This window comes from Gobio gobio (assembly GCF_949357685.1).
Source record: "Gobio gobio genome assembly, chromosome: 4".
In the NCBI taxonomy this organism is placed as follows: domain Eukaryota; kingdom Metazoa; phylum Chordata; class Actinopteri; order Cypriniformes; family Gobionidae; genus Gobio; species Gobio gobio.
The window spans coordinates 18,259,511-18,284,481 of NC_137100.1; the positions used below are offsets into that span (position 1 = coordinate 18,259,511).

General features: G+C 41.9%; 1 pseudogene across 1 annotated transcript; it reads right to left on the reverse strand.

The window, feature by feature from the left end:
* Positions 1-788: 788 nt before the first annotated feature.
* On the reverse strand, positions 789-11,300 carry LOC307125388 (annotated as a pseudogene). The gene is made up of 5 exons: positions 10,575-11,300; positions 10,164-10,233; positions 9,914-10,088; positions 9,602-9,670; positions 789-999 (listed from the first exon to the last, which is right to left on the reverse strand). The product of its transcript is annotated as an uncharacterized misc_RNA (transcript).
* Positions 11,301-24,971: the final 13,671 nt, after the last annotated feature.

The window sequence follows — 24,971 nt, forward strand, 5'->3', positions numbered from 1 at the left end:
GAGGCCATAGAGCGTCCGAGGGCTTGTGCTGCGGTCTTGGTAGCGCGGAGGGCAAGATCCGTCGCGCTTCTCAAATCCGTAACCAGCTCAGTGTCTGTGCTTTTCTCGTCCAAATCGCGGAGGAGATTAGCCTGGAGGATTTGCAGCACGGCCATAGAATGCAGAGCAGACACAGCTTGACCGGAGGCAGCGAAAGCGCGGCCGATCAGCGATGACGTCATTCTGCAGGCCTTGGACGGGAGAGCAGCCTTTGAGCGCCAACCGGAGGGCGGGCAAAGGTGCGCTGCGACCGCCTCTTCCACCGGAGGGATAGCACTGTAGCCTTTCTCAGCAGCGCCGTCAACTTGTGAGAGCGTCGAAGATGCTTGAGACGAAACCCTCGCGGAAAGTGGCACGTTCCAGGACTTCGCGAGCTCCTCGTGAAGTTCAGGCAGGAAAGGTGCAGTCCTGGAGGTGGGCGCGCGGCGGCGACTGTTGAGGAAACATCCGTCGAGTCGATTCGGTGCTGCCACCTTCGGCGGAGACCATTCGAGGCCTAGCTGCTCGACAGCCCGGGTGAGAAGGCGCAAGAGTTCCGCGTCCTCACCCGCTCGAGAGCGTCCGGAGGCCCGGACTGAAGAGGCCACGGAGGACCAATCCTCGCTGTCGGATGCCATGATGGAGCAGCTGTCGGCGCGTTCCTCAGCCGCATCCGCCTCATCCCCGGAGGCGGCAACAGACATGGCGGCCTGGGGTGGGGGCGGGGAAGGCGAGAGAGAAGCTGGCGGGAAAGGTTCCGGCGAGCTCTTCTACGTGAACTCCGGTGTCCGCTGCGAGCGGCGCTTCTTCTTGCGCGGCTTAACAGGGACAGAATGGATGTCATCCTCGAACTGATCGAGTCGAGCCCGCAGGGTCGATATCGTCAAGTCCTCGCACTCCGGGCATCCGCCGGCAAGGAGTGCGGCAGCGGCGTGATCGCGGCCCAGGCAGAGAGCGCAAATCACGTGGCGGTCTCCGGAACTGAGTGGCACGTGACACGAGCCGCAGAGGGAACGAGACATTTTGAAACAAACGCTCGGCTCTTTTTAGGAAAGTGTGACGCAGCGGCGACAACACTTGAGCAATAAAAGGATATAATGCTGCCGGATAGCAGAGCAGGCACGGAAGGCTGAAGGTGGCGAAAATGCAGCCGGCTTCTTCAGGCGCTGTCCTAAGCTTGCTGTGCTGTGCGGTCAACGGCGGCGGGTCCCAGATCCAGCGATGCGAAGAGCTTCGCTGAAGAACAGAAAATCGAATATGCAGCCCGTGAGCCCCGCTTATATACACGTGGCCACGCCCCACCTGTAGGCAAATGAAGCCAGGTGGGCGCGAAGCGCCCTCATTGGTCGCCACGTCACGCGGGCTCACCGATAGGCTGCTGCAGTTGCCAGCAGAGCAGCCAATAGCACGCTGGAATAGCCTGCTATGGTCTGCCAGGCTGCCGCACTGCGTTGACAATATTACAAAATTAAGGATAATTTTGGGTTTTTCAGTAATCTCGAAGAAAGAAAACTTTCCCGATGCGTAAGGAACTTACGCAATACGAGAGAACCTCTCGTAAGAGAACCACATTCTGCACACATTACAAAGTCCTGGCTGCGGAGGAAGAGGGTACGGGTACTTGACTGGCCTGCCTGCAGTCCCGACCTGTCTCCAATAGATAATGTGTGGCACATTTTGAAAGGGCAAAATGCGACAACGAAGACCCCGTACTGTTGCCCACCTTAAGACTTGTTTGCAGGAAGAATGGGACAAAATTACACCTGAAACACTTCATCACTTGGTGTCTTCAGTCCCTAAACGTCTTTTAAGTGTTGTGAAAAGGAATGGCAACATTACAAAGTGGTAAATGCTTTACTGTCCCAACTTTTTTTGAAATGTGTTGCAGGTCTGAATGACAGGAAAGGATGCATATTTACAAATGACATGAAGTTGACCAGACAAAACATGAAATATTTTGTGTTCATATTGTCTGCAATGAAATACAAGTCAAAGTAAATTTAGAAATCACTTCTTTTTTTTTATTTGCGTTTTCCATACTGTCCCAACTTTTTCTGATTTGGGGTTGTAGTATTTTCCCGTAAAATATCCCGTATTTTATATGCCGATTGTGTTAACTCAGAACACGCAACTATATGTGTCTGTGAAGTGGCTTGCACTTGGGTTGCTAGACCTCCAGTCAAGGTGGCAGTACACAGACAGTAGCTTAGGCCAGTGTTTCCCAACCGGGGTGCCGTCGGTCTGACGAAAGCAGGGGTGCCGTGTAAAAGTTCTTAAAATAATTTTTTTTTTGTTCAAATTTTTCAAATAATTCTCTCTTTGTAAACTTTGTTCATTGCATACCGTATGTTCGAATATGACCAGTCATTTTCGCCGTCATCACCCGGGTGTAGTGCCAGAAGACGCGAATGAGAAGTTGCGCGCGCTGTGAGAAAATTTGTCTCTGTGCACTCATCCGAAAGCGCGCATACGTCTCACAGCGCGCAAATATTGAGTTCTCTTTCAAGTCTTGCTCTTGAACGGACAAACTCACGCAGAAAGTATGTCAACATGTCCATCTTGATGAGTATTCTAGCAGACATAGTCTGTATATGCCTTAAGTTAACTTTATACAGTCGAGAAAGACGACGCATTAACGTGCATTAGGTCTTAGTCAAGTCAAGTCAACTTCATTTATATAGCGCTTTTAACAATGTAGATTGTTTCAAAGCAGCTTTACAGTGTTAAACAGGAAAATAATGCAGCATAATTTTATTCAGCTGTATAGCCATTCTGGAGAAAATGCTGATGTCATCAGTTCATTTCAATTATCATACAGTGACAGTGTGGGCTTTAGATCAATAATTAGATCAGTAATTTAGTTTATATGGTTAATTTAGTTTATTAATTAGATTTATTTCGATGTTTAGTTGAAAAATGTAGTGTCCCCAACTGAGCACGCCAAGCCAGAGGCAACAGTGGCAAGGAAACCAAAACCCCATTAGGTGACCTAATGGAGAAAAATAAACCTTGGGAGAAACCAGGCTCAGTCGGGGTGCCAGTTCTCCTCTGGCCAATTAACAAACAGCGTATGATTATTATTATTCTGGCAGCTTTACAGGTCAGAGGTCATAATAGATCGGAATATCCGAGGGACCGGAGGCAACATGCTGGAGACGGGTTTATTGAGGATGATGTTGATTAAATAATTATTAAAGTGCAATATTCGAATGATCGGAGGCAACACGCTGGAGACGGGTTTATTGAGGATGACATATCGATTTAAGTATTATTTAATTGTAATATTCGAACAATCGGAGTCAACACGCCGGGGGCAGTAGCCTTAAAGGGGCAGTAGCCTTTACTGCTGTCTGTATAATGTCAAACAACAAAAGACAAGGACATCACTCACTGCTCTTGATTGAATAGCTTTTGTAAGCTTCCATCTTCTTCCGCTTATCCGGGGCCGGGTCGCGGGGGCAGCAGTCTAAGCCGAGATGCCCAGACTTCCCTCTCCCTAGACACTTCCTCTAGCTCTTCCGGGGGGACACCGAGGCGTTCCAAGGCCAGCCGGGAGACATAGTCCCTCCAGCGTGTCCTCGGTCTTCCCCGGGGCCTCCTCCCGGTTGGACATGCCCGAAACACCTTCCCGGGAAGGCGTTCAGGAGGCATCCGGAACAGATGCCCGAGCCACCTCAGCTGTCCCCTCTCGATGTGGAGGAGCAGCGGCTCTACTCCGAGTTCCTCCCGAGTGACTGAGCTCCTCACCCTATCTCTAAGGGAGCGCCCAGCCACCCTGCGGAGAAAGCTCATTTCGGCCGCCTGTATCCGGGATCTTGTCCTTTCGGTCATGACCCAAAGCTCATGACCATAGGTGAGAGTAGGAACGTAGATTGACCGGTAAATCGAGAGCTTCGCCTTACGGCTTAGCTCTTTCTTCACCACGACAGACCGGTACATCGACCACATTACTGCAGAAGCTGCACCGATCCGTCTGTCAATCTCCCGTTCCATCCTCCCCTCACTCGTGAACAAGACCCCTAGATACTTAAACTCCTCCACTTGGGGCAGGAACTCTCCACCAAACTGGAGTGGGCAAGCCACCCTTTTCCGACTGAGGACCATGGCCTCGGATTTGGAGGTGCTGATCCCCATCCCAGCCGCTTCACACTCGGCTGCAAACCGTCCCAGTGCATGCTGAAGGTCCTGGTTAGAAGGGGCCAACACGACAACGTCATCCGCAAAGAGCAGAGACGAAACCGTGTGGTCCCCAAACCTGACACCCTCCGGCCCTTGGCTGCGCCTAGAAATTCTGTCCATAAAAATTATGAACAGAACCGGCGACAAAGGGCAGCCCTGCCGGAGTCCAACATGCACCGGGAACAAGTCTGACTTACTGCCGGCAATGCGGACCAAACTCCTGCTTCGGTCATACAGGGACCGGACAGCCCTCAACAAAGGACCCCGGACCCCATATTCCCCCAGCACCCTCCACAGGATGCCGCGAGGGACACAGTCGAATGCCTTCTCCAAATCCACAAAACAAATGTGGACTAGTTGGGCAAACTCCCATGAACCCTCCAGCACCCTGTAGAGGGTATAGAGCTGGTCCAGTGTTCCGCGACCAGGACGAAAACCACACTGTTCCTCCTGAATCCGAGGTTCCACTATCGGCCGGATTCTCCTCTCCAGTACCCTGGCATAGACTTTCCCGGGGAGGCTGAGAAGTGTGATCCCCCTATAGTTGGAACACACCCTCCGGTCCCCCTTCTTAAAAAGAGGGACCACCACCCCGGTCTGCCATCCCAGAGGCACTGTCCCCGACCGCCACGCGATGCTGCAGAGGCGTGTCAGCCAAGACAGCCCCACAACATCCAGAGACTTGAGGTACTCAGGGCGGATCTCATCCACCCCCGGTGCCTTGCCACCGAGGAGTTTCTTGACCACCTCGGTGACTTCAGCCCGGGTGATGGACGAGTCCTCCTCTGAGCCCCCAGCCTCTGCTTCCTCAATGGAAGACGTGACGGCGGGATTGAGGAGATCCTCGAAGTATTCCTTCCACCGTCCGACAACATCCCCAGTCGAGGTCAACAGCCGCCCATCGCCACTGTAAACAGCGTTGGTAGGGCACTGCTTCCCCCTCCTGAGGCGCCGGACGGTTTGCCAGAATCTCTTCGAGGCCAGCCGATAGTCTTTTTCCATGGCCTCACCGAACTCCTCCCAGGCCCGAGTTTTTGCCTCCACGACCACCCGGGCTGCAGTCCGTTTAGCCTGTCGGTACCCGTCAGCTGCCTCAGGAGTCCCACAAGCCAGCCAGGCCTGATAGGACTCCTTCTTCAGCTTGACGGCATCCCTTACTTCCGGTGTCCACCACCGGGTTCGGGGATTGCCGCCTCGACAGGCACCGGAGACCTTGCGTCCACAGCTCCGAGCAGCCGCTTTGACAATGGAGGTGGAGAACATGGTCCACTCGGACTCAATATCTCCAGCCTCCCTCGGGATCCGGTCGAAGCTCTGCCGGAGGCAGGAGTTGAAGATCTCTCTGACAGGAGACTCGGCCAAACGTTCCCAGCAGACCCTCACAGTACGTTTGGGTCTACCGAGTCTATCCAGCTTCCTCCCCCGCCATCGGATCCAACTCACCACCAGGTGGTGATCAGTTGACAGCTCCGCCCCTCTCTTCACCCGAGTGTCCAAGACATACGGCCGCAGATCAGATGAAACGACCACAAAGTCGATCATTGACCTACGACCTAGGGTGTCCTGGTGCCATGTGCACTGATGGACACCCTTATGCTTGAACATGGTGTTCGTTATGGACAAACTGTAACTAGCACAGAAGTCCAATAACTGAAAACCACTCGGGTTCAGATCAGGGGGGCCGTTCCTCCCAATCACGCCCCTCCAGGTTTCACTGTCATTGCCCACGTGGGCGTTGAAGTCTCCCAGTAGAACGACGGAGTCCCCAGTCGGAGCACTTTCCAGCACCCCTCCCAGGGACACCAAGAAGGCCGGGTACTCCGCACTGCTGTTCGGCCCATAGGCACAAACGACAGTGAGAGACCTATCCCCGAGCCGAAGCCGCAGGGAAACGACCCTCTCGTTCACCGGGGTAAACTCCAACACATGGCAGCAGAGCTGGGGGGCTATAAGCAAACCCACAAGAGCCCGCCGCCTCTCACCATGGGCAACTCCAGAGTGGTAAAGAGTCCATCCCCTCTCGAGGAGTGTGGTTCCAGAGCCCAAGCCATGCGTGGAGGTGATTCCGACTATCTCTAGTCGGAACCTCTCAACCTCACGCACAAGCTCAGGCTCTTTCCCCGCCAGCGAGGTGACATTCCATGTCCCAAGAGCCAGTTTCCGTGTCCAGGGATCGGGTCGTCTAGGCCCCCGCCTTCGACTGCTGCCCGATTCGCTTTGCACCGGCCCCTTACGGTCCCTCCCGTGAGTGGTGGGCCCACGGGAAGGTGTCCCCACGTCGCTCCTTCGGGCTGAGCCCGGCCGGACCCCGTGGGGGAAGGCCCGGCCACCAGGCGCTCGCATACGAGCCCCAACCCCAGGCCTGGCTCCAGGGTGGGGCCCCGGCTGCGCCATACCGGGTGACGTCACGGTCCTCCTTCTTTTTGTCATCATAAGGGGTTTGTGAACTGCTCTTAGTCTGACCCGTCACCTAGGACCTGTTTGCCTTGGGAGACCCTACCAGGGGCATATAGCCCCGGACAACATAGCTCCTAGGGTCATTCGGGTACTCAAACCCCTCCACCACGTTAAGGTGGCAGTCCATGGAGGAGCATTTGTAAGGAGGAGGAGCTTTTGTAAGCTTAATAGGATTAATCTTTAATTTATACAGTCAAACATGCAATGTTATTTTACATTTGATAAATTTCTGTACCTGAAAACTAATGTTAGACGTACCTGAAAAACCTGAAAAGCATAGTTTATTTTATTAGTATCTTTGCTCAATAGTGTTTATTTGTGCTGCTGCTTGTATTTAAATGATTTGTTCTTATTATTTTCTTTATTTTTATTTGACAGTAGTCCTTTTTTCCCTGAACATAGCAAATACTGAACCATACTTAAACCGTGAACCTAAAACAGTGATACAAACCGAACCGTGAGCAATCTGTACCGTTACACCCCTAGCGTAACGTATGCGAGGGGGTGCCACAAAATGGAGAACATTTTCAAAGGGTGCCATGACTGAAAAAAGGTTGGGAAACACTGGCTTAGGCTACTATCGAAGAAGAAGAAGACAGTTGTAGCGGCGGCCGGGAGGAAGAGGGAAAAAGTAGCGGGAAGTGAACTTCAAGGAGAGTAGAGTAGATGAGTGTGATGTGCGATGATGGATCAGGACGCTGACGGCCAAAATCAAAATATATTGTGTAGTTATAAACTCTTTAGACTGTTAATGATTAGTGCTTTTTCAAAAGGTTGTGGGTAAGAATCGTGTAAAAAAAACAAAAAAAAACTTATTTTGTGGATGGATTCCGGGAAATCTCCCTTATTTTCAATGTTCAATGTTGACAGCTATGCTCAGACCGGCCCGTCTGGCACCAACAACCATGCCACGCTCAAAATTGCTTAAATCACCTTTCTTTCCCATTCTGACATTCAGTTTGGAGATCAGGAGATTAGGCTTGTTTGAGATGAGCAAAATCTGCGCAGAACCGATCACCCGTGATCAGCGCGAGATGCATTCCGGTTAGAAAAGTGTCCGAGGGCGGTCCGCCTTGCTCTGATGTCATGCTGACGTATGACAAAAAACTCTCGCGAGCGAAAGGCGGATGTGTCGGATTCTGCAGACGAGCGCAGCTGCTCTCCACCGACTGCGCGGAGCAAAAGCATGATGGGAAACGACTTGCTGACGACACAGCTTAATGCTTATTGGTTTAAACAACCGTGATGTATGGTTCTTTTTTTAAAATGTTTGATTTTAAAACTCTGAGATCATGTTTTTATGTGTGAATATTCCCAAACTCTCAAGCAAAGGCGATCTCTCTGTGGGTTATGTGATTTTGTCATATTTATAAAATATATATATATATAAAAACATGTATGTAGGCCTAATTAAAGTCAAAATGATTGATAAACACGTCTTTCGAATGGAAATAAATAACAAAAACTTTGGGTGTCTTGTTCATAATATTTATTTTCATTTAAAAGTAACAGAACTTTAATTACATCCAGTTTATCAGCAACAAAGCGCACGAGTGTGAATCGCGCGATATCCGCCTTTGATCTCGCAGGTGTCTGATCCACTACGAGAAGAGAGAACTGTCCGGCTTGCCAGCACTTTTTTCACTCCTCCCCTCACTGCAGCCGCCTAGTCTCGGCTGAATTTCAGGCGAGGCAAGGCGCATCTCAAACAAGCCTATTGTCTTGACCAGGACCACACCCCTAAATGCATTGAAGCAACTGCCATGTGATTGGTTGATTAGATAATTGCATTAATGAGAAATTGAACAGGTGTTCCTAATAATCATTTAGGTGAGTGTATAGAGTGTAGAGTAAAAAAATGCTGACCAGAGTAAAGATTTTTCTTTTATTTATTTATTTTATTTTTGTCAATGCCATTTATTTAAAGATTTGGCATGCTGACCAGGGGCCCGTTTCAGAAAGGAATTTAAGTGGAAACTCTGAGTATGTTAACCCTGAAATAAGGGAAACTCTGGGTTTTCTGTTTCAGAATGGGAGGTGTAGACTTGGAATTTGCCTCTTTCCCCCGTAGTTTAATACACGGGACCAGACACCAGTTGCTTTGTCAAGAGATCTCTTTATTTTAATAATTGTTGTTGTTGTCAGGCATAGTAGAGAAAGACAGTTCTGGAGAGATGTTATAACATACACCGTTAAACCTTACCAGGTTACTTATAAGTAAAATACTGGCAACACTGTTGCCAGCTAGTTACTGTAAAGAATCTGTTACAGTGACTAACTGGCAACAGTGTTGCCAGTATAATACTGTGTCTATACCAATACAGTGACTAACTGGCAACAGTGTTGCCAGTATAATACTGTGTCTATACCAATACAGTGACTAACTGGCAACAGTGTTGCCAGTATAGTACTGTGTATATACCAATACAGTGACTAACCGGCAACACTGTTGCCAGTTTTATACCGTAAATCAGGCATTACAGTTGATAACTGGCAGCAGTGGTTTCAGTTATTTACTGTACAGTAATAACATACTGCATATACATTTAAATAATTTATAATGCAGTACTCATTGTGGTACTCTTAAACTTACGAAGCATTCTTTCATGTTACTTCATTTAAAAAATAAAATAGAAAGAACTTTTAAATCTTTACACAAATTCACTTTATTACTTAGGTGTTTATCCCAACATAACAGAATTACAAAAACAGAAAGAAACAACCTGTTTGTTTTTGATACAACACCCAAAAATCTCTTTCAGTCACCAATGACCCTCATGTTATTTAAATTAACATAAATTAAATTACCTTCTCATATTCTTACAAGTAAAACGTTAACAAAAATTTTTTCACTTAGTTGCCTGTTTTCCACTCAAATTCGGTGAGCCTCTGCAAAAATGTATGTACATGTGGATTTATGTTTTGAATCTTTCTTTTAACAGATGACCCAGTTTTACGGCTGGTTCCAGCTTTGGAAGCACACTTTGTCCCCTCAGGATTAATCCTCACTAAAAACCTGTTGAGTGAAAAAACAAATCAAACATTTCAGAAAAACAACATCATACATACTAATATATATATATATATATATATATATATATATATATATATATATATATATATATATATATATATATATATATATATATATATATATATATATATATATATATATATATATATATATATATATATATAAATAAAATGCACAACAGTGGCAAACTCATGTTACATTATTGAACAAATTTTTAACATGTACCTTTGAATGAGTTCTAATGTGGCACTGGCTGACTCTTGGTATTCAATGTTAAAAACATAGAACACGCTGAAAAACACAGAGAGTGCCGCAGAGAAATCTAACTGCTCATCAATGCAATGTGTCACTTTTCCCTCAATGCTGACCATCCACTTAGATGAAGTTAGAAGGCTGTCTCCTGCAACAGCCATAAAACTCAACCTAAAAAAAACTGCCAAACACATTTACTATTTCTCATTTATTTCATACTTACCAAGCATGATGAGCCTTGGTGTGACTGGAAGACGGAGCTCATTTTACACTGACATTTGGGTTGAAGTTTTCTTAGAAAAAAAATTGCCAAACATTACAAAGCTGTTCAAATTCTTTTACAGCTAAGGTTGATTCTGATTTGTGAGCACACCCTTTAGAGTGAAATGTCCATAGAAGCACTTATGCTCTGTGTAGCATCATACAGGCCCATACTACAAAAATAATTGTCAAACAGACAAGGCCTAACAGACTGTACTATGTAGCACAGACAGACATCATACATCCAACTTTTTTTTTTTCAAACCTTTGCCCATGTTTATACAGGTATGTCACATATGATCTGTGAAACCAAGCCTACAATTATTATTTCAAGGTATTTCTTTACTAGTCATGTAATGTATTAATTACTTACGTCTACTAAAATGAAGAGAGAGTTTTCTTTCTCTTTGAAGTGTTTCATTGTCAGTAGGATGGCTGATATGGCAGTCTTATCAGTGCTTGCTGGTGTGGCTTCAATTTCTCTGAGGAGAGCCTGGACTTCGGCATTCCATTTTAATGTCTGTTTTTGAAAGTAGTTCACAATCCGTATGCATTTTCCGTTCTGGCATTCACTCAAGCAACTGCTTATATCAACACCTGTAAGTGTTTCAAAATGATTGCATAGGCCTCTTTTACTGAAAAGATATGGCCATTCAAGTGCTATGTCACTAATGGCAGGAGGGGGGCATGAATTAATCATTTTGCGCTGAGCAATATAAGTCTCTTTCATTGGCTTGTCCACATCAGACAATTTACAAGACCTTGGGCCTCCAGACTGAAACATTTCTAATAAAGTCTGTCTCTTAATTTCAAGAGATTCAGATGTCTCTCCATCTGGCATGGAGGTAGGTTGCCAATTAATGCATCCATAACTGTCAACTTTACATCAAACTTTTTTGACTATGTTGTCCTGTTCTTCATCAGCTTTGTTGGTTCTTTTTGGTTGACGAATCCGGTGTGCTACATTGTCTCTGTTGACATGTTCTACTCTGGTTCTCAGCTGTCTTTGAAATGAACTATAGCCTTTCCCCAGTTGTTCCCCTTCCTCCGTAAAGTCTCTAAATGTTAAGGGAAATTTGGAAAAAATGTTTCTTGCCATTTCCCCACAGTCTGCCAAGCTTGGGTTTGGGCAAAATTCTCTTATGGCTGCTACAACAGCTCTTATAAACTCTCTTCTTGGTCCAAGAGGAGCCTTCTCCTTATTAGACGCTGCATGAAGAAGGGCTGCAGGCATGTGGTTCCAAGGAATCTGAAACATACTTAGCCAGTATGAATTTGAAGGAGTGTAAGAAGTGGATGGCTGTTCTAAGTCTGGTGATGGTAACGAGGTGAATGTTATTTCTAATGACGTCTCATCCACTTGGTCTCTCAATGCTTTGAAAAATACATACAGAAAAAGAAAGTGAGACATATAATGTACATAATATGCATATTATACAAGTTATATATGTCTACATATATGGAATATGATGTTGAAAATAATGATCACAGACATGTAATCAGAATTGATTTGGCTTACCTATTTGTTTAAAAGCCATCATTAGTTTTCGACATTGTATTGGAAGTAAGATGTCTTGAAGGTCTGTCAGCTCTACTAGCGCAAGGTCCTGTGTCCTCTCAACGCCCACCACAAAACAGAGATGATTGACTACTACATTAAGTTTTGGAATATCCAATTCTGGAAGATTTTTGTGATTTCTTGTTGAATCAGCTCAGTATCTAAAGTTAAAAAGAACATATGGAGTGATGTAATGACACCACAGAAAGGCCTGCCACTTCATACACCGGGAGGGGATAGTAATTCAAGAGATTGTCAGCATTAACACACACATACTTGAGATCAGTGTTGTGCAGAGAGTGAAGTCCAAGGTCAGACAATAGCACAAACAAAGTAGACATTGGTTGGATTAAGTATCAGTGATATTTTTCCAAAGACAAACCCACAGCTGCTCTGGGCTACAACAACTACAAGGCCATTGGTATATTTGGTTCCTTTATAAACAACCCCTGACACCTCTGAAGTACTCTGACTGACACAGTTAGCTGTCCTTATTGCATGTTGTATTTCTGTATTGTATAACTGGTCATTGTGTTCACGTGCTTCACTGACAGACTGAATTTTAGGAGGGAATAAATTGCCACAAGCTAGATAGGACTGAAGCAACTGGTGCCTTTCCGCCAAAGTTTTACAAAGATGAACAAAATTATGCAGTTTCCTTGCAGTTTTTAAAATATGAATGTTTACTCTCAAACCTGAGCGTCCACGAGCGAATCAATGGGCCAAAATGTAGTATAAGATCTGCATAGTACAACAAGTACCAGGAACCAAGTTTTACCAGGAAACAAGGTACTTCTTAAAGAAACATATTCTTGTGTTAAAAACTTGAGGTAGCCTATCTCATTATGACTAATTTTGGGCGCACAAATCACCTCATCCATTTCCTTTAGTTTAAGGCACAACTGCCAAACCTCACTGTCTATTGCGTTTTGCATTTTATGTCCTATATAAATTGGTAAGAGCCTCAAGAGACACCAGTTCTGTGCAGCAGAACCACCAAGTCGTCTTGCATCAGCTTTAATCACACATGGGGCATTGTTACAATCACTTCCTAAATGTCTGAATTGTGCAATGGTTCTATTCAACTCATTGTAGGTAAAGTGCTTTTCAACTGAAACCAAATGTTTAATGTAAAGTGCCAAGTCATCAGCCACAATACCTTCAAATAAATCATGCCCTAAGCACGGAGGCAGTCCACCACAGACATGAAAAAATAAGTAAGGGAATTGAAAACTGAATTGAATTTGATGCCCTCTATTATACACTGATCAGTAGTTGTGAGCTGTTCAACACTATGTTCATAATTTTGGTTTGTTCTTTTTAGGCCAATATGTAAAGGCTGCTGATTAAATGTGTCTCTGTCAATTAAACAGTAGCGACAGAAATGCTTGTTGGTACTGAAATTCTCAGAAAAGCCCCCAATACAATGAGACCCAAGATTATCTCCACAAATGGCAATAAGCCCTCCTCTAAGAGTAGTGCCGTCAGTAGACTCAAATCCAGACTCCTCTAAGTCTTTCAGATCAGCAACAAGACAGGCAAAGACCTTCTGCTGACCAAACTGTTTAAAGTCTTCCTCTCTACACAGCAAGATAAGTTGCATTGGGTCAACTAAGGAGCGGTTGTGTGGCAAAATTTCACCTAGTGTCATGTACACTGCCAAGATTTTATGTTTCTTTCTACCCGAGCCAAGTGGATTTACAACTTCAAATGCATCCTGGTATAAGATAATTGATAATGACGAAGAATGCTCTTGAAAGATGGAATTTTTCTAATGCATGTGCCATCCTTTATATCCTCTAGTACTTTGTTAACAGAACCAAGCATTTTTGTCTGTTTGTACTGTTCCCCTTAAGCTGCATGAGCGCGTGCACGGGTTGAAGCGCTATTTTTAGCACGAGTGTAATGTTTGTTAATAGATTTAACGTAAAAAAACATCATTAATCTTGACAAACTATATAGCATTCTAAAGGTCTAAACCTCAAGCATCGAGGACAGACCACTGTTTTTCAATGAAAAGCTTATAACGGCTGTATTTTTGCATCAATGTAAGCAATACACATCAAATCAAGCATAAATAAAAACAGAGCACATACCAATAGTGTCCTAATTACGAGCCACACACGCATCCACTGCTAAAAGTTCCAGAATGAATGGAAAGGTGAGGGTCCACTGAATAACATCCCATAGAGCATTTTAATCCAACGAAACAATAACGGTGTAATATTGATGGTTAATCCTTTGTTTACATCGCATTTCTGCGGAGCGAAGTATCATACTAGACTGTTATGCAATAAAATAATGCACCAAAAACAGTCTCCCGGTAGCATAAAGTGGCATGGGTTTATAGCTTAGAATGTTACGAACATAATACAACCAACCCCACTCAAAAACATGCAAAGATAGCCGGGATATAGTCAAAAATATCCAACCATAGCACTCGGTTTAGCTGATGTCAGGATGTGCTCATCCAATGATAATGTCTGTTTATCTGGAGCCAATAAAAGCATTGAATCGTCATGACTGACAGAAAATGTAGCAAATGAGCACACGATTCCAATGACAGCTGGCATGTGTATATTTGTCACATGGGCGTGAATATTTATTCATTTGAATGTGGCGCGCTCTCCCCACGAGATGCTGCGAGTAGTCTGTGTGACTGTGACACCCACACCACACCCCTCCCTGTCATTTGACAGCTAAGAGCAAACGGGCTAGTAAACAGACGGTCTCTTTGTAGTAACTGTTTGCTAATCTTACTAACTGGATGGAATTTATTATCCAATGTATCGTCAAAATAAGTTTTTATTGTGCTGAAGATGCTTTATTTGAGCTCACTCGAAGCAGCGATGTGGAAAACATTGAGGAGAGTGAAGACAGCGATGACGGTGCTTGTTGACAGAGAAGTTGATCCAATAACATACCGGTGAGTTGCTATGTGTAGTTGTTTATGTATATTGAGAATGTGTGTGAGAATGTATTTATTTTATTGTTTCTGTGTGCTAGAAAAATTACAATATACCAGTATAGATTATACATATACTGATATTTAGCATTTTTTCTAGCACACACAGGAAAAAAATATATATTTATATAATATATAAAATGCATTTTTTTCCCCTGTGCTACAAAAAACAAATTGACGAAAAAAGAAAAGTTCTGGACGGCCGACCATCTGTGTGATTGTTGATTTTATGTCTGGCCATCAATATGAATGCTCACTGTATCACCGGCCATTAGATTGATTGTAGGACTGTGTGCGAATGTATGGGCCGCCGTCAATATGAATGCTCACTGTATAGCCGGCCGTTAGATTGATGCTTGGGCTGTGTGAGAATGTATAGGTGGCCGTCAATATGAATGCTGTCTAACCGACTGCCCATCAGTTTCATTGTTCATGGGATGGCCTGTAATTAGAGTGAATGATGACAGTGTGATTGTTGATTGAATGGGCAAACTATACAGAAATATTACATGCAGTGCTAATTCTCTTTCCTTTCCTTGCCATTCTACAGGCATCAGGTTGAGTCTTCAGATGAGCTATGGCATCCAAGCACCAGCCAACCAGCAGAAAAGAGAAGAAAGCTTTCAGATTCTTCAAGATCTGCACTTGCTGTTGTAGACCTGAATCGGCCAGTAAAAGTAAAATGTTTTTTTTTTTTACATTTGCAAATTGTGTGTTTTTATAGCTATATATTTATATTATATTGTTATTTATATTACTAGTTATATTTATAGTTATTATACTTATATTACTTGTTGTATTTTCAGTTGCAAAGAAGTTTAGCTCTTTTTTATTAATATTTCATTTTTATTATATTTTTATAAGTTCTGTTGTACAAATAAATCACTTATACAAAGTCTTATGGTTCTGCCTATTATTTTATAGTTGAAAAAGCATTCAAGCATCATATATGATGGCTAAAACAGCTTGCAGTACCCTTCATAACATTAGGTTATCAAGTCTCCTGTAGGTTTCTTGGCACCTGAACATATTCTTAGAAAAAAGCATGCAGGAACCCCATTTTTCATGATATCTTCGTCAAATTTTAAATATAAACTGATGAGACTTGTGCCTTTCAATTCATTAACTAACTGGATTCCTCTAGGCTTATTTTCATATATTTTTACATCAAATAATAAAGTGTTCATTGTAGCACAAATCATCTTCAAGACACTTCAACTTCTATAACTGTTTGTCTTTCTAAGTTTTATTCTACTTTAATGTTTGGGTAATAAACTCTAAAGTGTCTTCTTTTTAAAGATGTCTAAATTGTGCATGTAGTGCAAATTGTTCAGCAACTGCAATTGTTTTAGTTGGGAGATGTCATTTCTGGGGATGTGCCTCAAGCAGGCGGAGGGAGAAATGGAAAAAAGCTTGCAGGAACCACATTTTTCATTATATCTTCCTCAAACTTGAACTATAAACTGATAAGTCGTGTGGCTTTCAATCCATAACTGAACTGGATTCCTCCAGGTCTATTTTCATATATTTTTACATGAAATAATACAACATTCTGTGTAGTGCAAATAATTTGAGGCATTTCAACTATTATAATTTTTTATCTGTTTGAGAATTATCAACTCTGATTGCTTTTTATTAGAGTCCCAAGTGTCTTCTTTCCAAAGATACCAGTGTTGCCACAGTTACTTTGAAAAAGTAACTTAGTTACTTTACAGATTACTTGATTTTAAAAGTAGCTAAGTTACTTTACAGATTACTTGATTTTAAAAGTAACTAAATTAGATTACAAGTTACTTTATTAGTTACATTCATCAGTTGCCGACAACACCTCTGCAGCCTCAACATAAAAATGACAACCGTTTTTGCCAACACTTTATTGGAAGTGCATTTTTAATAGTAACGTCAATGTATCTCCTGAAATTGTATCTCCAAAAAAAATATTTTGACTAATTTTATAAAATCTAAACATGTTAATGAAAAGGTACAAATTACTTTGTGTTCTTATTAAATACATTTATGAAAAACAATTTATATTTAATTTTTTAATTTATATTTATATATGAATGTAAATAATTATATGGGCCTATACAAGATTTATAGTTTATTGTAATCCTGATGTGCAGCTCTGTAAAGGGACAACAATTATATGATCGATACGTGAGAACAATATATTTTTTTAATAATCTTTAAGTGCACAAAACTATGAAAATATATGAAATGCTTCAAAACAGAGGGGCAACAAAGCGCTTATGCGCATCCCGGATGCAGAATGATGCGCTTAAAGCAACATGGAATCAGAGTGTGCAGTGCAGCGCGAGTGCACATTGAAAAGTTCACGGCATAAAGAGAAGATGAGTGTTGAGCCCACAAATCCTAGTCTACTACAGTAGCCTATATCGGTCCAAACATTCACTGATTATTTGTTTCTTCACAGTTTTAATTTCCGGTTATTGTGCGTGTGATGTTAATTAATAGTCCTTGTGTTGTCACCTGGGTAGCTCGAGCACAACATCTTTTAGAAACCGCTAGATAAACTCCAGCAAGATAAATTATTTTATCAACATGTCAAGTATTATAACGGGAATATATCATATGGAGTGAGCTTTACCGTGCTGCTGCTGCTGACTGTAACCAGAGAATGTCTAATATGGCGAGAAGTTTCACTCTCACTGAACTTCCGGCTTCTGAACTGGTTGCAGTTCCTCTCTGATTCCATATGAGGGCGCTCACAGGACGAGTGCAGAATGAATGGAGGTCTATGGCGCTATACCAATAAAAATCCACTTTTCTCAGGATATAATTTTTTATCTAGTAATTTGAATGTTGTATTCTAAAGGAAATGCAAATAAATTACACATTGCTGGGTGTTAGATTTTTTAGAGTCACTTATTTGCTTTAAAAAGTCTTTTAAAGTGTCAATGACGTCATACACATGTACGACCAGAGATACTGCTTAACGGCAATCCTTCAGTCGCTCTGGTGCTTTCGCGCTCTGCACTTTCTTTTCTCTCGAGGCATCGACAACACAGCTGACACAGGTAAATACACGTGCTAGAAGAGTTTTTGTTTTGTTTGTTTCTGGTCCCGCTTCAGATGACACGATGCCATCAAGCGGGATCTCTGGTCGTAATCAGTCCTTCACTGACCAATCAGCGTTCATTAGCAGAATGCTAGCGTGTTATGGACAACAACAACTCAACCTGTAAGAAATCAAAAGGACATAAGTACTCGTTCATTCAACTTTCGACCTAAAACCCATGTTGAACTTGCAAAATCTACAATCATTTCTGAGATTTCTCAACGGCAATCGGGTGAAAGAGACAAATTTAGCCGTCAAGCCCCATTGACTTCCATTCATTTTGCACTCATGGCGATCGCCCCCAGTGGAACTCTGGTGGTACTACAACCAAAATTCTGTACAACAGGGCTTAATAGGGAGTGGGCAGGCTCTCCGTAGACGGGCTCTGCTGTAACCGAACGCGACGCGCAGTTTTGCTGAACGGAGAATGACAGAGCAGCGGAGGAAAGACATTCAGCTATGGAATGGCTTTAGATGACTTTGTAAGCTGCTAGCAAATAATACTATGCGAATAATGATTGCTGAAGGATAATGTGACAATATATATTTCTGATGATTATTTAGCCTAATTATCACGACATGCCTAATCTGAGCAAGTGACTGCCTGTCTTGAGTTTTGTCGACAGACGGAGCGGCCGCCTCGTAATTCTCCTCTATGCCCCTGCTGAGACTCAACAAGAAAGCAAAAATATATATTTTTAGTAAGGAAAATGACAAAAATAGTAACGCACAGTGACTTGGATAAGTTACTAAGTAACGCGTTTCTGGCATCACTGAAAGATACCTTAATTGTGCCTGTAGCACACTGTTCTCAGGAGCTATAATTGTTTTAATTCAGGTAGGTCGTTTTCAGCTGTGAGCCCCAAAGTGGGGGTGCAGCTTAACAGGTTTTAATCGATGTCTGCCTAAACAGAGATGCCAGCGTTTCTTTAAAGGTCCCATGGCATGAAATTTTCATTTTATGAGGTATTTCAACATTAATATGAGTTCCCCTAGCCTGAATATTGTCCCCAAGTGGATAGAAATGTTGATCGGGGTAAAACCGAGTTCTGGCTGTCTTTCTCTGCCTTTGAGAAAATGACAGGCCCGACTAGCCAATCCTGAAGGCTCCTGGTTTGACGTCCAAGCAGGCACGGTTTCCTCCCTTTCCCCCGCCCAGAGAATCTGGCACGCCCATGCAAACACTCGAGAGATCATTAACGTTACTTGTGAACGAGTGAACACTGGCAGTTTCTCAGTGTTTGGATGTACAAATGAAAACAGAAGTCTTTCTTCAGTTCCTTCTGATCTGTGATCAGTGATTTCTGATGTGTAGCTAATTATTTATTATTTGTGGACACGCAGCGGCTTCTCTCTCTCCCGACAGAACGGTGTTTTCGTGTTTTCTATCTTGAGAGTCAGTGTTTTTGTACGTCCTCGTCGCGTCTATCTGTTCTTAAATGTGCATACAGTCTTTTCTGTTTAACATCAGCAGTCACATCTTTAGAGATAAACTTCACACACGCCGAAGCTCGGCCTCCAACATCCCCGACCCCCAGTACTGCATCTGGCCCACAGCGGAGGCACCAAACGCGGCGTGAGATTAAGCAGAAGGAGGGTAAGCGTGAGGGTATCTGGGCTAGGCTAGCCAGCTTTCCCCACAATAAACTGGATTACATTCGATTACAGCTGTTGTGTCTTTGTTTGCGCTGTGTAAGTTACTCAATGCGCGTCAACGACGCTATTCATATGTTTGGAACATATCTAGAAATAATGCTATATTCAACACTTACTAACTCGTTCATCTCGCTGTAATGATACATTGCATGTGTTACAAAGTTGGTAGAATAATGATGAAGAGGACTCGGTGTGACTGGGACTCGTGTTTATTCAGAACTCTCAGATACAAACACAATAAACTCGCGCTGACTGACAGCGCTCTCATAACTCAGTAGTTACTATAAATAACTTTGTTAGCAATCGCTTCGTCTCCGTGATGTCCGGTTCGCGAACGAATCATTCTTTTGAATCGGTTCTTTTTAGTGAACCGAACCAGTTCACCAAATCGGACTGAATCGTTCTGAACGGTTCGCGTCTCGAGTCAGCGCTGATCCATAATTTACTAAAGTTACTAACTTTCTGACATGAGTGACAGTCCCTCCGACTAGAAATAAACTAATAACCTGAAGTATATGCTAGTAACTACAACAGTTCACCCTGAACTGAGACATGCTGAGAGAACTGAGAAGTGAACACAGGTCCATCCGTCTCTCTGGCAGACTCGTGCCTGCTCGTGCCTCGTTAAACCACGCCCCCTCCGCTCATTTAAAATGCAAAGATGTCAGCCAATCACAACAGTGGGCGTTTTTACTGAAGTCTCACAGCAGACACGCCTCTTGAAGCAGGGCATTCAGCCACAGGGCAAACAGCAGTATAGAAAAAATGCCTTTTATTTCTAAATTATGACATTTTATGATGTAAAAATCATACTAATAATATAAGTACACCTCAGGAAACACTATAAAATAATAGAAAAATGCCATGCCATGGGACCTTTAAGTCGCACATATTGACAAAAGCGTTCTTTACGAGATGTGTCAGTGCCTAGATAGATCTGTTTTGGCTCAACAAAGTTAAACTTCTGTTTGAAGAAGTTCTTTCTGGTTCGGTCAGACCTCAACTGACCTTCATTGTACAAAGTTAACAAATCTTGTGACACTAGTTCATCGAGAAGTTTGTCTACATCACTTGAAGGTATGTCTGTTGATGACAACAACTTTTCCTTTAGTCTAACAAGCATGTCCTGCATTCTATCAACATGAAGTGCTTGAAACTCCTCAATAATACATTGAATAGAACTAGCAGGCAACAACATTTTGGCCTGCATCTTCAAGTAAAACAGAGCCAAGTTATGTAAAAAAGGCTCTTCATCTATGGCATTTCTTTGACTTTCAATTGATGTTGATGGTACATGACTAAGACACTGATCTGTAGCAGTTAGGTCACAAATCTGTTGTGGGTGCAGTCTCACACTGTCTGTGGAAGGCTGTGCTGGACAGCTGTGCTGAACCAGACGGCTTATGCTTCCGTGACAAATGAGTGGTGAAAGATGTTCTCACTCTAAAATAACTAAAGCAGCCATCAACTGGACAGCAAATTTTTCGGCCATCTCTAATGTGAATACGCAGGTGGACACACAGCTCTGAAAAAGTACTAGCCACAAATACACATCCAGGAACCTGACAGTGAAGGTTCACCTGTGGATGCCTATGTGTATTCTGTGTTTGTGGCTGCCTGTGATTTCGGTGCATATGTGATCGTAATGATGAAAATTTTTTAAAAGTACAATGGCACTGCTGCATTCCACACACAAACTGAAAATTTGCTCTATGTTGGTGTTGTTTTATATGTGTATAAAAAGCAGTTAGTTGGCGAAAAGGCAAATTGCTAAATTTGCATCTGTACATTGTGGCAAATCCAGACTAACCAAGAAAACTGAAAGCAATGATAAAACAAGCTGTTTATCAGCAAGAGTTCAAAAAATTCTACACAAAGAGATATTACTTAGTGAGGAGTTGAAAACTTGCTAATCAGGAAGCTACTTCAAACCATGCATATAAACAATCTAACTTAACATTTTAAATAAAAAAATGTTTTATAAAAAAATATATATATTTGAATCGTTTACTTACTTGTAGTTGTGCTATTCATGTTTAGACTGAAAACATACAAATCTGCTATAGGAGTTCTCAACACAGCATGCACAGTAGCAAACAAACTCCAAGATAATCAAGGCAAAGGAGTGACACCTGCTCGTTAAGGCTCAAACATTCCGCCTGTGTGAATGTATTTGTGTGCTCACATGCATGCATGCTTGCATGCTTATGTGTATGTTAATGCATTAATCTTTGCTTTCTGACTGAAGATGTAAACAGTTTGAAAGAAACAGTGACGTAATGCATCATGGGAATGTAGACCAGTAATTTACCAGTTAATATTACAGTTATTTGCCTTCATGGGCGCTGAAAGTAATGTACAGTAGTTTATAATTAGTGCAGCATAACCTCACCTCATATTACAGTAAAATACCTTCCAATGATGTTAAAGCTAAATACTGGCCCAGAAATCTACAGCAAGGTTTAACAGTGTAGCTTCACTGTTGTTCTCCACCGAAAGTTCTCTCTCTGCTCTCCAGACAAAAACTTGTGGTTTTTATGCGCCCCGAAAAACATCTGGTTTCCATTAACTGAATGTATAAGTCACACATACATTAAAGTCACACATACATTCATGCTGTTTCACCGTGTGCACACATGGAACCTCCCATGCTCTCTCACATACATGTAATGAAGCATACAACGATTATAAATGATTATTAATGATAATAAAAATAATAATACAGATACAAAATAGTAACTAATTATGAATATAAATGAGAAGTAATATTGACTAGTAAAATTTGGTCTACAGAGGTATGTCAAACCCGAGAAAGCAGGGTAAGTGAAGCCCGTTTCTAAAAGAGATGTAACTTATACTCAGAGTCAGTTACCAGGGTAACTTACTCTGTGAACCTAACCTGGTCAGGAGCAGGGGCCTATACGATGAAGCCGGTTTAGCTGGCTAGCCAGATATGTTTAAGCTTAGTTTGTGCCAATCCTGGGTTTTAGGTACCATTAAAGTGGTTTGGCTTTTAGCAGTGTTCATCTCCATAGTAACTTACGCTCCACGGCTAACCTGCTCCAGGGCAGGTTATGTTCTGGATAAGAGATCTCAAACTGAAATTAGACCAATCAGCTGTGAGCAAAGTGACACCCCTCTGATGCAATGAAGTCACTCCTCCTGTTTCTACTCCAAATTAAAGGTCACTACATAGCAAATGGTTTTAAAAGACTAAAGTGTCTGGCTTTTAACAATGCTTATTTATTATAATAATAATTTTGAATGACTTAGATATCATTTAAGTAATTATATACCCTTAATCACTTACACATGTATCATTTTAGTTAATCAATCATTAATAGGCACATAGTTAAAATTAATATAAATAGCCTACTGTAAATAAAGGTCATACAAATAAGCTTTAAAATCAATAAATAAAGCTATAAAAATGACTACATGCGAGTTTAAATGTTCAATTCTCTCTATATATCAACTAAACTAACTTTATAAATTTTACTGGTACTGACTAAGTAAGATTTTTCTTAAAGTTGACAGCTTTCATAGACAGCTCTTTTCTTCTTCCTGTGTACATTTGTTTAAATTCTTAATATTTTCAATCATGTAATATTCTGCAGAAGAGAGAAATCAATTTCGCAGCTTCTCTCGCGAGAAGTAGATGTCAGTTTCACTGATCCACATCGTGTGATTGGCTGTTCACTACTGATGTCACAGCTAAAATCCTAAACTCAGGATCAAAGCCTGAGTTGACAGAGAAAGTTGATGAGCTGCGTCATGGTACCAATAAAGCTTGATTGCATCGGTTTGGTTTTGTCAACTCAAAACCAATCCTGTAACCCTGAGTTTGTTCAACTACCTTCATGGTACAGGCCCCAGGTTTGCTTTGGTAAACCCAGAGTTTATTTTGTTTAAGAAGTGTTTAAATACTTAATTCATTCATTCAAACGCCACAAATGCTTTTGAAATAAAGAAATAAATTTAATCTAAATCTAAAGTAAGCAAAGTTTACTTAATTTTTTTTAAATTATCTGCCACTTGACAAAAATACATAGTAAGAAAAGCATTTTTGCAGTGCAGGAACACTCATTCATTGCTCATATTTTCATCATGAGGACACTGTCAAAGTGACAAAAATGTCCTTTTATACAGGATCCTGACGTTCACTTGATAAACCTCTAGAAGTAACCTAATAATTAGAATTTACTCTAGGATTTCCCGTGGTTGGACGCATTGATGACACTCATACTCCAATCATCACACTTTCTGAAAACGGATTACTGTATGGAATGGAAGGATGCTGCCAGATGGTAGCTGTGGTGTGGTTATGGCATATATCTCGTACTGTTAAATACATTTATTTACAATTTTTATGGTCATCTTTATTTCCTACAAATACTTTATTATTTTTCCTGTTGGATATTAATATTCTTCCTCCATCTCTTCTTCATCTGTCAGTGGTGCTGGTGTTTGGCTGGCCTGAGTAGAAGTCAAATGTTAATGTCATTACCCTAATTAATAAATGTAACGTGTGATTAGAGAACATTTCATTATGTGAAAAGAGCATAGACCCTTTTCACATTTCTGGGTTTCCGAAGCTGAAGTCGTCATAGTTGGGTAAACTTTTATAGCGGTGAATGAGAGAATACATGAAATATATATTTTTGTGTCCCCATTTGCTCAAATAGCAAAAGAAAATCTCCACAATAGTAATTTCACAACTTTCAAAAAGAGGGAAAAAAATAGAGTGAGATTGATAACAGAAGTGAAAAGAGAGAAAGATATTATTTTTCACCATCACTCCCATAGATGCTGTATTAGAAACACCCTCACAGCAGCGGTAACTTGTTTTTTGTAATTTGATGCAAAAGTAATAAAATACAAAGTATTAGTGTTATAAATGGACATATATTTAAAAAAAATAAATACAAAAAATGTTGCAGGATTTATGACCATTAAAACACGTCATCACAGTCTGTGAAAAGGGTCTATGTGGTAAAAGCTGTGCACATTGGACACTGAATGATATTTATTTAATATGTCAAATGTTTGTAAAGTCATTAAACCTACACTCATGAACATTTTATGCTTAAAGCTTTACCTGATTAAAATTTTTTTATTTTTCATTTTTAGCTGCTGCCACATTCTTTTTTTTCCTTTTCGATACCATGAAAATGAAACAATTAAAATAATTAAGAATTAAACTTACATATTGACCCGGAAGTATGTAAACAACTTTTGTTGGGTGCTGTTGCCATGCTGAATCGTAATTTCGGAGCTCCATTGATCGTGGCTTTTCATGGTTGGAGTGCATGTGCTTAACTCAGAGTCAGTCTACTCAGAGTTGATTGAACTACCTCAATTCAGCTGTTTTGAAACCCAAAACTCAAAGTTTCCCATCTCAGAGTAAGTCAACTCAGAGTTCAGGTTTAAACTCAGAGTTGGTTGAACCTCCTTATTGAAACGGTCCCCAGAAAGATAAGTTCTGTTTTTATTCTATTTTTGTTTATTGACA